We start from the raw sequence: 14955 nt of genomic DNA on the forward strand, positions 1-14955 counted from the left end.
ATATATTAAGCATTAACAATTTATTTATCAACTTTTTCAATGTCACATTTTTTAATAGTTGCCTAGACTTGTCTCCTTTTAATAAATGCACCAAAATGGCATCTGTATATCCTGTTACAGGTATTGTACCCTATAACTGCTGCATACCCACCATTATAGAATCCAGATTCAGTTTCCAAATCAAACCTATAAATATCATAGTAGCGCTGAAAAATCCTTCTAAGCTCCCCCCAAAAGCCTGCCAGAGGTAAGAATCTTCCTTGTATTTAGGTGAAGTCTGCTTGAAAGCTATTTTTTAACATGTGAAGAAAATTCTCTGTATTTCTTTTAGCCCATCCTAGGTATTTCAGTTTTCTTTCTCTGCTGCAAGCAATAAAACACTTTTATGTTCAATATATGAATAGTAGAGATTTTTTAAAGCCTAACATTTTACAAGGTTTTCCTAAAGCTTGTAAAATATGAATGATCTGTGAAATGGCTCCATACATTAAAATGCAACTCGGGCAGGCCACTTCTCCATCTCTCCCTTTATTCATTACTTAGAGGGCTAGGAACCATCCTGGGATGCCTTGCACTAGGAGGGAAAGCACATAACTAATTTCCTAACTGCTCTGTTTACTTTGCATACCTTGTGGGCAAAAGTTGGCAAGAAAGGACTGGAAGCTGTTTGCTTTGAAATTATCACCCCATTTACAAGATTCAAGAGCAAAGTCTTTTAAACTGAAGTAAGAGGGGAAAGGAAGTGACTCTGTGCATGGTTAATGCTTCAGGAGAGTGCTAGCAGTGCACTGGAGGTCATCAGCTGAGAAAGAAAACTGACACCAAAAAAGTTTCCTCACCAAGTGCACAGGGACACAATATTTAGAGCACCCAGAGAGAATAAGGGCACCAGCCAGATCTATGTAAAAGGGCTGTATTTAGTTTAAAGCCACCTCATATTATTTGAAATGAAAGAACAGCTACACGGGAGCATGGTTGCTATTGAAAGTACAAACTCAACACCCTCACTCAGTTTGCAAAAGCCTCTTCTTCCCTGACTAATGGGGCCACCCAGGATGGGACCGGCAGGAAGGGAAGAGAGCTACAGACACAGGCGGGGCTTGATAACACAAAGAACTTGGCAATGAAATCACTTTAAGCAAGTCTTGAATCCTCTTCTTCCTTTTTTTTTTTTTTTTTTTTTGATGGGATGGGGTGTGGGGATTGCCTTCCAGCTTCTCAGTCCAACATTGCAAATTATCATGCATTTGCACAGCCATGCTCTGAAATACAGCAGAGACGAAGGGAAATGTCTGAATACTTTTTTTCAAAGCCACATAACAACTACATAAAATACAGTCTAATGCTAGATCAGCTCTCCTGTCCAGCCCACAGCACAGCTCCACAAAACAGCACAACCAAGCAGGTACTGGCCAGTGAAGGCAGGAACTACTTACAGCAGAGCTGCCACTGAAGATTTCATATCATTGAATGATGGTCTATGCCTGCTGCTAACCCACTTGGAACAAAAATGCTCCTTCCTGCCAAGCCATCTCATGGATACAGAGAGCACGATGTGAAAGTGCTTTGGAGGAGGCTTTCCTCAAGCCAGGAAATCTGGGGATGCAAGGTTTACTTTTGCATAGGGGCTTTTGGGAAAGCAACATGGGATAATTTAAGAGAATTAGCAGGTCCCCATCCTTTCTGGTCAAGAAGGAATGCTGCAGCATCTACTTGCCCTACTTATACTTGACAAAAATACCACCAAATTGTACTTTTCTCTACAGATTTCCCAAAATACCCCAAAGTGAAGCAATGAAAAAAAAAAAAACAAACCAACAACAAAACCAACACCCACCCACACACCCCCCCCCCCCCCCACAACAAAACAAAACACACCACAAAAATCACAGAGAAATTAAATTGCTTGCTAAAGACAGCAGCAAAACCACCATGCTGAAGTTCCCAGTCAGGAAACCTACAGGACCCCATGCATACAGTGGCTTGCATAGATGGTAGTCTGGGCACCAAACCTACTCACAAAGCAGCCCAGACTTGTGGTATTCCAGTAAGTATGCCAGTTTCATCTGACTGATGCCACTGAATTACTGGCATGGTGTTGGAACATCTCAGCTTGGGACAGAGACCTGCCTATCCATGCCAAGTTATTACACGTGAAAGGCCTGAGAAAGCAGAAAAGTCTCTAAGAGGGAGGGAAAGGAAGCAAGTATGTAGCCACTTCTGGCCACGAGTTTACAAACACCTTCTTTTTCCAACAAGCAAAATAATAACATAAAGTAACTCTTCAGCACTGCCTCATTCATAAGTTCCTAACTTCCAAGGTTGCTAAACCCTCTTCTGGTATCAGAGTTCCTGTTCAAGTATAATTCAAGTAGATTAATTAAGCCACAGACAACAGAAAACACAGTCTGCCTCTTGAAATTATCAGCAGGAGAAAATAGCATGAAGAGTTTAGTTTCAAGAATGCTGTTTACATTTAGTCATTTTACAGGCATCAGGATCAAAATTAAAAGAGAATAACTAACTGCTACAACTGGGAAAAGTAAATAGACATTTAAATTTCAACAGTGGCAACAAGCAAAACATTGCAAAAGTGAAGTGGAAAGTGTTACTCTGAGCAATTGAGATACTATGTTTTGATAACTAAGTTAACTTTGAGATGACTCACACCCACAAGCTGCTTAATATCCTTTTACACTACAGGTCCAGGAGATACAAAACTATGCATAAAAATCACTATTGAATCAGACAGCATCCAGGACAAAGTAAGTGCATTTTCATGCCAGATTATTACAGTAAATTTGAGGCTGTGATATTTCAACTTAAACCCTAAAGCACATCCATCCCACACAGACATCTCTCATCTCAGTGCACCAAGCCAAACGCACTGCAGCGCCCTACACAAGAAACTCCTCTTTCTCAAGCAAGCAGCACGACTCTTTGGAAGAAAAAATGGGGGTAAACCCAAAACCCTCACTCCAAAAGAGTTCTTAGCCCACCTGAGCAGCACAAGCGTTGCTGGTCAAAGGGACTTCTTGGGGCTCAGGCTTCTGTGCAAATAGGGTCCAGGGTGAAATGCCTTTTGATGTGTTCTTGTTCCTGCTGGAAGAGACACAGAACAGATGCCTCAGAGAACACATAAAACAAAGGACTAGGCAATATGCACAATCAAACATAAAGAGCTCACTCAGGGGGTCTAAAGGCATCCTAAGCAAGGAATCATTTTGCAGCTGGCATCTCAAGACATTGCAGAAAGTTCCTCATTTTTATCTTTATAAGAGTGAAACATGGTGAAATCTATTGATTGTATATCACATTGAAGGCTTTTTCAGCAACTGAAGGCTTAAAGATGTGACATAAGCAAGATTTATCAAATCACTGGGATTTTAAAAACAGGATGTCAAAACATATAGGACAAATATGTAAAAATTAGTTAACTTCAGGATCTCAAAAGCTGTCATTAGTGAGTAACATCACAATGCAACTGTAATGCTTCTTTTGCAGTTCAAAATTACTGGAATTTTGCTTTACATTACTAAGTGTTTTATTAGCTACCTGGAAATAAGCAAGTTCTTTATGGTAAAATTAAGAGATTATATGGTTTAGTAATAAAAACAGAAGGCAAATCACAGAGTTAACACAATTACTTGTCAAGCTGTGCTCATTCCAACCAAAACAATCTTAAGATACCTGAATGCAGATATGTATCTAGTAACAAGGGATGCAGGTAAGGTTTGCAGATCAGAGAACTGTGACCTCTGAAGCAAGGAGAGCAAAAGGGATGAGGTCAACACAGCCTCACAGCTAAGCATCACATTCAGAGCTTCTGCTGTTATTAGAAGGGCTAAGGTGGCTCCTGGGTTCAAAGATATGAGAGTGAATGGAAATAATGATTGGGGTAGCATGGGGCAAGAATGCCACTAAAATACTCTGCCCAGTTCCATGACTGATGCTCAAAAAGAGATGTTGAAAATTATAGAACATGCAAAGTAGAGCTACAAAAGCAATTAGCATCTGAGGGGAGGTAAAAAGCATTATGTATAATCAGATTTAAAGATTCAGTCCTTTTGATAAGCCACCCAGACAACTGACAGTTTACTTGATCATCTTTAAGGAAAAAAATTTATCAGCAACAAAAAGTCTTTAATACAGCCATAAGAAAACTTAAAAGGCATGAACAGATGCAATTCAAAACAATAAAAGGCTCTTGTTAGAAACAAGATGAAATTCTGAAAAGGCAAAAGCAAATGGGAACAAATTCTTAAAGATGGATTCTTTTTTTCTCAGAATTTTCAAGTTAAGATATGCTTTAGTCCCAGATTTTGTTTGGCTCATGAGCAATAGCCAAGTGAAATGTTCAAACAGTTGTGGGACTTGACTGTTCCGCTGATGCTAACCTATAGATGACAAGCTCAAAAAACCCCAAACAAAACCCAAAATCAAAGAAAAACCCCTCAATCAAATAATTTCAAAGATATTGCCCTGCATTTTTATCAATGCTACCAAATAACAAATTAAATGCACAATGGACTGTGAAATGCTTGCAGATCTTCCCCCAGTTAAATGTCAAACCAAGAAGTCATCTGTTAATAAACAAAGATGTCACCTCTCTGGAGTTCTATCCAACCTACTAATACATAAACTCATACCACCACTTTGGACCCAGGATTGCCAAGGCAAATAAAGTCTTTTGGTTTTTCATCTCAACAGCCTGGGTAGGCAGAAGGTGACAACACCTGGACCACACAGCACATGCATAATCTGAGCCATAAAGCCAGCTTTGTGGCTGCAGAGTTACTGACTCTTGAAAAACTTCTTAAAAGTACTTGCAAAGACACTTAAAAGTACTCACAAAGACACTTTCTGCCTGTGCAGAAGCTTTTCAGACAAAACCACTGCCATTTGACATATGTGGGGGAAAAGAAAACCTCAAAGTCACCCACATGTACCCATATGGGAGATGTGCACACATCATAACCACAACTACAGTCTACATGAGCTGTTAGTTCATGAGGGAAAAGTTCCAGTTGCTGATGATGTGTATCAAAACTGCACAGAAAAAATTTTCACAGCTTTTAAACTACTTAATCACACAAGACTGGAAATAGAAGAGGTCAAATTACTGCTTTTATTGCCCTACAATTCAACAGGCCCAACATTAAGTTTATACCAATTTGTCCCAAACTGATTAAATGAAGATAGCATGTAAGTTCAACACACACTTGACAACACACTAAGAAAGGCCAAATGAGTGGCCTACTGATATATTTAAGAGAGATGTTGCATATTTTGGACTTCCAGCTGCAATGAGCATGACATAATCATGTCTATTAAATGGAAACTAACTAATACAAGCTGAAGGAAATCATACCCGTCTACTACTAACCATGCCATGTGCCCTGTATCTTCAGGAAAAAAGAAGCTTTCATTTGCTTTGCAGGCCTAGTTTAAACCCCAGCAAAAGATTACTAACTTGTCCTGATTCAGGATGGTAAACTTCACCTTGTATTTCAGTTGCACCCTTTTTACCAGATCAATTTGGTTTATATTTTCTGCCTTCTGCTTTCTCCCTGTGGCTGAATACATTTGACCAATAACAATTTTCCTACAGGCCAAATGTTGGTTAAAAAACTGGTCCTTCAAAAATTCTAAACAGTGATGCCCATAGCAATGTAAGAGCTAGATCTTCTTTATATACAACTCTTAGATGTCAGAAAGAGATACTATCTCTTCTTAAACTATCTAGAAGATAAACAAGAGGCCTGGAGAAAAAGATGTGAGGAGTTCCTCCTCACATTTTTACATATTTAAAACACAGTCAGTAAGTATAGGCAGAACATTAAGCTTTCTGCATTCCTTCTCTAAGACACAGAGCTATCACATTAATAATTCCTCTAGATACAGCAAGATTAGCATCAGGTTTATGAGAGTGTCCTTCAATCCAAGTCAACATGCAGAGGTCTGCATGTTGACTTGGATTGAAGGACACTCTCATAAACCTGATGCTAATCCAGTTTAACTAGAAATATGCTAGTCAAGTCTGTTCAGCAATTAGCATGAACATACCTTGTTATAAAAAATTAAGTTCTGGAAAAATTCAGTTTAAGTGCTAAACATCTCATGGATTTTTATTTAAAATCGTGCTGTTTACAGGCAGTTTCCATGTACCTAATCTGGAAGAGTAGTTTTTATGGGTCTGCTTGAAAGTCCAGCACATAATTAGGATATTTTAGGGGCAAAGTTTTTCTACAGCTTCCTGTATTATTGTAGGATTGAGAAGGCAGAAAGAATGACATCTGCAACATAAAGATAACTGCGATTGTCAACTAACACCAAAGCCATTCACTGCAAATGACGTAGATCATAGAATCACAGAAAGGTTTGGGTTGGAAGGGACCTCAAAGATCATCTCATTCCAGCACCCCTGGATACCTTCCACTAGATTAGGCTGCTCAAAGTCCCATCCAACCTCACCTTGAATGTGTCCAGGGATGGGGCATTCACTCATAGCTTCCCTGCACAACCTGTTCCAGTGCCTCACCACCTTCACACTACAGATTTTTTCCTAATAGCTAACCTAAGCTACTCTCTTTCAATTTGAACCCATCCCTCCTTGTCCTGTCACTACATGCTTTTGTAAATAGCCTTGCCCTATCTTTCCTGTTAGTTTCCTTCAGGTACTGGAAAGGCAGTGAGATCATCCCAAAGCCTTCTCTTTTCCAGGCAGAACACCCCTAACCTTCTCAGCCTGTCTTCACAGGAGAGGTGCTTTATCCTTTTCATCATCTTCATGGCCCTCCTCTGGACTACTCCAACAGTGCCACAACCATTTTATGTTGCTGTCAAGCTGCTGGCCAGGCTTCTGTGATACAGCCCAGAACAGGTTTGGCTTTCTGGGCTGTGAGTCTGCATTGCTGGGTCATGTTGACTTTCTTGTTAACCAACAGCCCCCAAGTTCTCCTCCTTGGGGCTGCTATCAATTCATTCTCCACCAGCCTGTACTTGTGTTTGGGATTTCCCCAATCCAGGGGCAGGACCCTGCACTTGGCCTTGCAGAAATTCATGAGGTTTGCACAGGGCCTCCTCTCAAGCCTGTCCAGGTTCCTCAGGGTGGCATTGCTTCCCTCCAGCATGTCTGCACTCCACAGCTTGGTGTCACTGGGAAACTTGCTTAGGGTGCACTCAATCCCTCTATCCATGTCACCAGCAAAGATGTTTAAAAGTGCTGGTTTCCATATTGATCCCTGAGGAACACCACTGGTCTCCACTTGGACATCATGCCATTCACTGCTACTCTTTGAGTACAACCCTCCAGCCAATCCCTTATCTGCTGAGCGGACCATCTATCAAATCCATGTCTCTCCAGTTCAGACAACCATACCATGTGGGACAATGTCAAACTTTGCACAAGTCCAGGCAAATGATACTGGGTGCTCTTCCTTTATCCACCAACACTGTAACCCAGGTCATAGAATCTTATCAAGTTTGTCAGGCACAGTTTGCCCATGCTGAAGCCATTTTGCCTGTCACAAACCACCTCCTTCTCTTCCATATGCATTCACATAGCTCCCAGGAGGATCTGTGCCATGGTCTTCCTGGGCCCAGAGGTAAATCAGGAACACTGACTGCCTTCACTTTTTACTTGTGGCCTTAAACTAGTGATGCCAGTTAACAAGCAAACAAGTGAAACACTAGGAATAAGGTTTTAGTTGGATAACTAACTTCTTGAGGACACACTTTGATTGAATAAATCAACTACTAAATTGACTTGTTTGCAGGATTACAAAGCTTTTTGATCAGGGGCATGTCAAAAGTGAAACTACAAAGGCAGAAACTTGGAAGCTAACTATAAAGGTGGAGCAAGGCCAGAAGTGTTTCAGAAGGTGCCAGGTGGACTCTGAACCCTGATGAGTACTGAGGCTGACGAGCCTGGGGAACTCAGCATGGTGCTAATCATCAATCCGTGCTGGCGCCAGCGCCCAGGAGCTGAATTCCAAAGAGAAACCAAGTGTCCCTACAAGCACGTGGCTGGTGACCACAGCTCTGCTGACACACTCCTGAGGGCAAACTCTGTCCTGCATTATGGTCATGTAAAGCTGAGCAGTGGGGCAGGGGCTGACCATCACATTGAGGCTGAGATTTTTTTTAATAATTACTAGTAACATTTATTAAGCACAGATACTTTTAGACATTACAACGAGAAGTCTTCACTCAACTACCTGAGATGGAAATTCAGAGAGCTCCAAAAGTTATATATTTGCAGAGATACAACTGCAGAGACAGAAACAGAAATACTTGATTTTAACAGATAACTAAATTACTATCTGCCTAAAGAAAGTAAGCCCCAGGTCCACAAGATCCCCTGAACAGCTTTCCAGTATGGTCTAGTTGCACGAGGGTTGGGCAAATATGTGTCCTCTCCTTCCTCCATCCATCCTCCGCTGCCTCCAGAGCAGCAGAGGGCAAGGACTCCAGGCCCCTTTTTGTAGCCAGATTTGATCAGTTTTATAGACAGAGAGCTTTTTGTACCATTAACCACAGATGGTTAAATAAAATGTTTTCAACTCTTTATTTCTAAATGTGTTTGATCAATTAAAAAGTAAGAGGCTAAACCACTTACTTTCAAAATACTGTTTTTTCTTACAACAGACATCCCCTCAACTACTTGGGCTATATGATTTTATTTTATTTTCAACAAGGATTAACTGACCAATGTCAAATCCAAGTTAGACTCATATTTAAACAAAACTCTTTAGGTAATACTCCACTAATCCTAGTTACCCCTGGCCTTATTACAGCTAATAATACTCTTTTTTCTTGATTTTTGGGGTTTCTTTCTCTACTAGAAGCCATTTAAATAGACCCTCCACTATAAGCTGAGCTTTACAATTTTCTATGGTGCATAAGAAAACCTACAAGGAAAGCCAAAATAAATATCCACTACTGAGTTGAGAAAAAAGGTAAAAGTGAAGGAGTAGGAGGAATACCACATCGAGGTTGTTTGTTTACTTAATTTCATCATAATTATTTAGACTCTCATCTCACTAATAGCTGTGCAGGTGCTAACTTTACTTCAAGAAGGACCTAGAGTTTTTGTTTGCATAAATCAAGTACATTTAATCAAGTGCACATTAGCTCATCAACACATTGGATCTGATGAGAAATTGCATAAGTGACAATGCCAAGCTATTTCGGTGAATATTCATGATATCTCCATGGAACAGGCTGACTGGAGGGGAGTGAGAACAAAATGACAGTAAAAGAACGGTAGCAATTACTTTTCTAGCAGTTAATGTTGCCATTAACTGCTTGCTGGCAAGAGCTTAAAGTTGCAAACTCCAATTTAGGCTTGTTACCTTAATTTTACAATTGTAATTCAATATTCTGAATGTGACACCAGTGTAACAAACATCTTCATTCAGTGCTTCATATAATAAATAATTTAAAAGTATATGAAAATTTCCAAAATCTAGCCATTACAGAAATATAAACACTTAGTATTTAATCTTCATAAAAATAAATAAATAATGCACAAATCTTTTTCTCAAAACTGAGCCAGAATCCAAACCCGTTTGCAACAATAAAGTGGAATTTTTTTGTTCTTAATAGGCATTCATGAAGAGATGTCCCTTCAAAATGTAATTTGTCCTTCGTGATCTTCTGCATGCAAGGCAAACAACTCCCAATTTTATAAAGCTATACAAAGCCTTTATCCAACTTCCAATATCATCTGTAGAAAATTCAGGCAGAGTAGTGTAGTGAGAATATTTTACATAACAAGTTCTCAAGTCAGATGAACAAAGAAAGGCTTAGATAAAAGAACAAAAAAACTTGGATCACTTTCAGATTGCTAGAATGGATGAAGGAGGAGAGGAATTAAGGGCTGATTGGGTGCACCATCGACTGCATCCTTCTGAAACCCAGACCTTGTGTGCTGCTGACCAACCTGTGAAGAAGGTCACACAGCCTCTCCTCGTGCAGAGCTGCCTCCCCACCACCTCTGCCCACCAAGTTCTGGTACAAGGTAGGTCACTGGACTCACACCTACCATTTCATAAGAAATTAGATGTGGGTCACAAATACAGCTCAATTCAGCCAACCCCAACTGTTTGCTTTGTCCCTCTGTCACAGCAGAGAGATATACAGGAGACTCATGCTACCAGACTTCACAACACTAACCTGAACAGCCATAAAATACAGTTTACATTCATATGCCTATCTTGAATCTGGCAGATTCAAAGTTCAATAGAACATAGCCCTGAATGGTAGAGTAATCTCTGGCAAAGGGACAGGATGAACAGCTGAATGCATAAGCTTCTGGAGCAAAAGTCAGAGTCACAAGTGTATTTATCGTGCTACCCTTCCCATCGTTGACAATCCAGGAGTATCAAAGAAGCCTGGTTATCAACACTGTTGTAACAGACTATCACAAGCATCCAAAGCTTCAGTTGCACATTTTGGGGGTTCATGTTACTACAAAATACAGTATCACATTTTGATGGGTTGACCCTAGCTTCTTACAATAATCTCAGATGATTTATACAGCTTTTGGTACCAGAAGCCACCATTCAAACTCCTTTCCCAAACATTGACACTATTTAGTTTCTGTATTTATTTAAGTCATATATTTTAAGAAAGACTGTTTTCTACTTCACAAGCAATCAGACTAGGTTCTAGATCCACAAGTGTTCTAGGTAAGGAGGACAAGCCATGCTAGGCTTGGAAGTAGACTTCCTTCCTTCCTTCCTCGCTTTTGTTTTGGCTGGAAGCATGTTCTATTCTGGCACATCAATTGCAGGCAGCAGCCCCCGTGCCCAGGTGTGCTGGATCTGTCTCACAACCTGACAAGCAGGCAGGGCATTAAGCATCAGCCCAACATGCATTTATAATCTCACTCCCTAGCAAACAGTGAACAGGTCTCCCAGCTGATTTGCCTATAGCATGGTACATAGCTGTTGCAAGACCAGTTGCATACTTCAAGCTTTGGGGAGGGGGAAGAAAGGAAAAAAAAAAATTTTCAGCCCAAATTTAGAATTGATGTCTTCTGAAAAAAACTGTTAAGAAAACTGAAGTCAATCCTAGGTACATACCAGCAGCCTATTACTTACCAACCTTTGCTTCCTCCTAGATTCCATTGTAATGAGAACATAAACAGTAAAATAAGCATATATCTCCCTTGAATGAATTACCTATTCAGAGTTCCCTCTGGTGTTCAATAAGCTCATCATCACATTCAAGGTAACAGCCTTCGTTGCAAAAGCATAAGTTCTCTCATGAGCAAGTTATCATTTGATGACGAGCTCAGCAATAAGGACAGGACCATAGTGCTGTAACTCGTGGACAAAAGCAATGTTACTTTCCATCAGATTTCAGAGGGGCGATGAACTTACACTTCCTCCTTTGTATATTCACCCGAGTGTCTGATTAAGCTCGAAAGGACCCAAAGTGCTAAAGATCCCTTCTGCCTCCCGATGCCACCAAACCGACGAAGTCTCGGAGAAGGCAAAGTCACAAATTACAGGTACAGCCCATCTGAACGGGGCACGCAAAGATGTTCCGCACCTCCCGAATAACTATGCTTTGAGTCACAAGCCTTCCCAGCCTCGCACTCCCATTCGCCTCCACGGAACATGAGCAAAGTACAGTGTATCTAATTAACAGTTTGGAAAGAAAGTTTAAAGCTGCCTCTGCAAAGAGACAAAACGCGTTTGCAGGAAAATCCCAAACGGGTTCCCGAGTCGGCGGTGCGCAGGCGGAGCGCGGGGCGGGCGCCGGGCCAGTGCCAGCCGCGACAGCGGGGCTGCTGACCCCGGCCCTGCGGGGTTGCGAAACTCCCGGGGAGAGCGGCCAGCCCGCAGCGAGCGGGGCGGAGGGAGGGAGGGAGGGAGGGAGGGAGCTCGCCGGACACCGGCGCACCCCGGCCGCCGCTCGGGAGGAGTCCATTGCCCGCGCCTCCCCCACCTCCCCGCCCTGCACGGCGGCTGAGAAAGGCGCTCCGAGTCCAGAGCCGCCGCCCGGGAGCCCCTTAACCAAAACCATCTGGTCACGGGCAGCGCGGCAGAAAGCCCCATCAGCCCCGGCCCTCGCCGCTTACTCCCGGCCCCGCAGACCGAGGAGGAGAGAAGCTGCTCTACCCACAACTCAGCAGCTCCCGAGCTGGGGGAGACAGGGGGAAGTCGCCGAGGAATCCGCCTTCCCCCCTCCCCTCCGCGCCCATCCCGCGGCGGCAGCGCCGGAGCTGCGTTACCTTCAACAGGTGCAGGCGCCGGCGGGAGGGAGCCCGCGGGCACGGACCGTCCGAGTTGCCCGAGCGGGAGCGGCGGCCCCGGCAGCCCGGGTGGGTGGCGGTGGGCTGGACAGAGGCGCTACGGCAGCCCCCGGCGGCCGCCCATGCTCCCGGCGGGCCCCGCCGCCGCCGCCGCAGCCGGAGTCAGCGCGAAGGCGGCAGCGGCTGCGGCCACCTCCGAGAGGAAGGACGGGAGCGGCGGGGAGCGAGGGAGGAGGAGGCAGAAAGCGAGAGGAGAGAGAAAGCGCCCCAAGAGAAATAATCATCACATGGCGGTCACGATCCGCCGCCGCCCCCCGACAGCCGGAGCCTACGCTTGGGAGCCGGGGAAAAGCTGCGAGGAGGGGACACACCTGTAGGCGCAGCACATATCCGCTGTGAGCACAATGCGAGACAGGAAACTGAAAAAAAACCAGCCCAGGGAAGGAGAGAGGCTCCCGTTCGTCCCTCCTTCCCTCCCTCCCTTTCTCCCTCCCTCTCTCTGTCCGTCCTCTTTCTCCTCTCTCCACCCCCTGCCCCCGGTCAGGATTCGCTTGCAGCGCTGTCTCATGCAGGGAGATCCAGGCAGAAGGCTGGGAGGCGGCGGGAGCCGTACTTTCTCCCCGTTTTCCTTTCCCTGTCTCCGCTTTGTTTTGCCCGCCAGCCAGGCAGAGGCCAGCCCGGCGAAGCGGGGCCGAGAGCTCCCGGAGAAGCGGGGTCGCTCCGAGCCCCACCAGGGTACCGGGGCCGGGCCGGAGGCTGCAGCTCCGGCGCTGGGAGCACCGAGCCCCAGCCGCCCGTGGGCCCCTGGGGTGAAGAGCGGCGAGCGGCGGGGCTGCCGGGCCCCTCTGCCCGCGGCCGGGGTCGGCGCTGGGCTCCGCGGCGCTCTCCAGCGGGGCGGCGGTACCGCCGGGAAAGGGTCTGGTCGGTACCTAACGGCCTTGGGGTACCTGTCGTGTCCCGGCGGTGTTCTGAGGACGCTCCTGAACGTGAAGGAACATTGCAATGACCACCCCTTATCCCCTGAGCAGAGTCTCAGAGCGCCCAGACGTTTCCTCCCTTCTCGCACGCCCTTGTCGATGAGGGGCCCGGAATATGTCACTGGCATCACTTTTTCTGGACTTGAAGTACTCTAGGGTTTATCCCTGTTAGGTAAATCCTCTGCAATTACAATTTCTGCAGGTTGTTTCTCTGCTGAAGCACTCTGCTAAAAAGCCTGTGTGCAAATTTTTCATGCCTTCCCCTATAAACAGATCAACAGAGTTCTAGAGTTCTTGCAGAGCTCACTTCCCACCTGTTGTGAGCGCAGCGTCACTGTGCTATAGCATCGTCATCCCCACGTTCAGATGTTACACTTGTCTCAACTACATGTAATGTAGGGATAATCTATTAAAAGGAGGGATGTCTTAGGATAATGGCTCAGGTAAGTTTGGTCAGGATGTTTATACTTTGTAAGTTTCCATCAGTGAAATGTGGACCAGCAATGTTTCAAGGAGTCATTAATTAACTGCTCTTAGCACTTTGAGTGCAGCTTCATTAAATGCTGTGTGTGTTGTGCTCCCTACTAAAACACCAGGAGACAGCCGGTCTAAATGCCATGCTTCCCAAACAGGAAGTGGCTGAAAAGTTACCTTTGCATCTCAAAACAGCAACAAATAAAAAAATCAATACAAATCAGCCCCAAAACCTGGGCAAGAATAAAGTTATACTTTTGGAAGAGATGTTAAAAGTGGCTTTCAGACTCTGTCTGTGCAAAGTGCCACTGCAGACTTAACAGTGGGTTAAAACATAATATAGAGTTTTGTGGGGTTTTCCCTTTGGGATTGCCCCGGGGAGGCAGACTGTACTGGCCGAATTTTGCCAGTCTGGTCCATTTATTGTGCTAACCTCCACCAGAAGGCCCTTGTCCTTGTTTATTGGCTTCCTTCCTGCCCTTCACCTGACTGGGCTTAGTCACTGCAAGATAAGGAACAGCTCTGGCATAACTCTAGTGTTTCAGAAGGTCTGGATTCCCCTTCTGTACCTCTCCACTTACTGGAAAAGAGAAAGGGAAACTGAAGAGAGAGATGGGACTTCCCTAGGAAAACTGAATTAGTCATGTCCTGCAATCCTTGTGAGGAATCCAGTAAGAAGAAACTCACAGGCTGCTAATGGGCTTGGTAACACCTGACTTTCCAGGCTGCTTTCTCAACATCTGGGCTTCTGGCCAGGTTGTACCCTAAGTTTGGCAGAATGCCCTGGAATTACCAGCCTGGCAGCTCTCTTTGTGCCCTGGGCTGTGAATCTCTGCCTTCCATCATGCTCTGCCCCAGGACTTTCTGCTGGGGTCTCTGTCACTCATCCCCCTACCCTGCCTGCTCCAAACCTAATGATCTGCTCTCTCTACTCTGGGCTCTGGGGAAGAGCCCACATTTTCTCCACCTGATGACCAGTGACCAGGACTGTACTTGCCACACTTTTGCTGTCTCAAGGTGGCTGTACACAGGTTAAATCTAAGCCTTGCCTCCCTCCCAGCTCACAACACAGCTTCCTTTGGCTGGTAGTTTCTTCCAGCTCCTGTTCAGCTCCTGTGGCTCTGGCCTAATGAATTTTTTTTTTTTTTTAAGAAGCCTGCCTGTGAACATATACAGAGCCAGAGCAGTGGCAACAGTTTATTTAATTCAAAAGAAGAGCTGGTGAAGTGAAGCTGT

At 44.4% G+C, this 14955-nt stretch overlaps 1 protein-coding gene across 4 annotated transcripts in view; it reads right to left on the reverse strand.

Moving 5' to 3' along the window:
• PLXNB2 (plexin B2) overlaps positions 1–12728 on the reverse strand; it is a 251608-nt gene extending 238880 nt beyond the window's left edge. Inside the window, exons 1-2 of one of the 4 annotated variants that reach the window (XM_059471795.1) lie at positions 12640–12728; positions 3000–3102 (exon numbers count right to left, since the gene is read on the reverse strand). The gene's annotated coding sequence lies outside the window, so the exon portion shown is untranslated. Of the gene's footprint in view, positions 1–2999; positions 3103–12247; positions 12484–12639 lie in introns of those variants that run through there. The other 3 variants (XM_059471796.1, XM_059471794.1, XM_059471797.1) reach the window with 3 other exon arrangements.
• Between the last annotated feature and the right edge of the window lie 2227 nt (positions 12729–14955).

The sequence above is a fragment of the Ammospiza nelsoni genome, chromosome 5, assembly GCF_027579445.1.
Source record: "Ammospiza nelsoni isolate bAmmNel1 chromosome 5, bAmmNel1.pri, whole genome shotgun sequence".
Taxonomy (NCBI): domain Eukaryota; kingdom Metazoa; phylum Chordata; class Aves; order Passeriformes; family Passerellidae; genus Ammospiza; species Ammospiza nelsoni.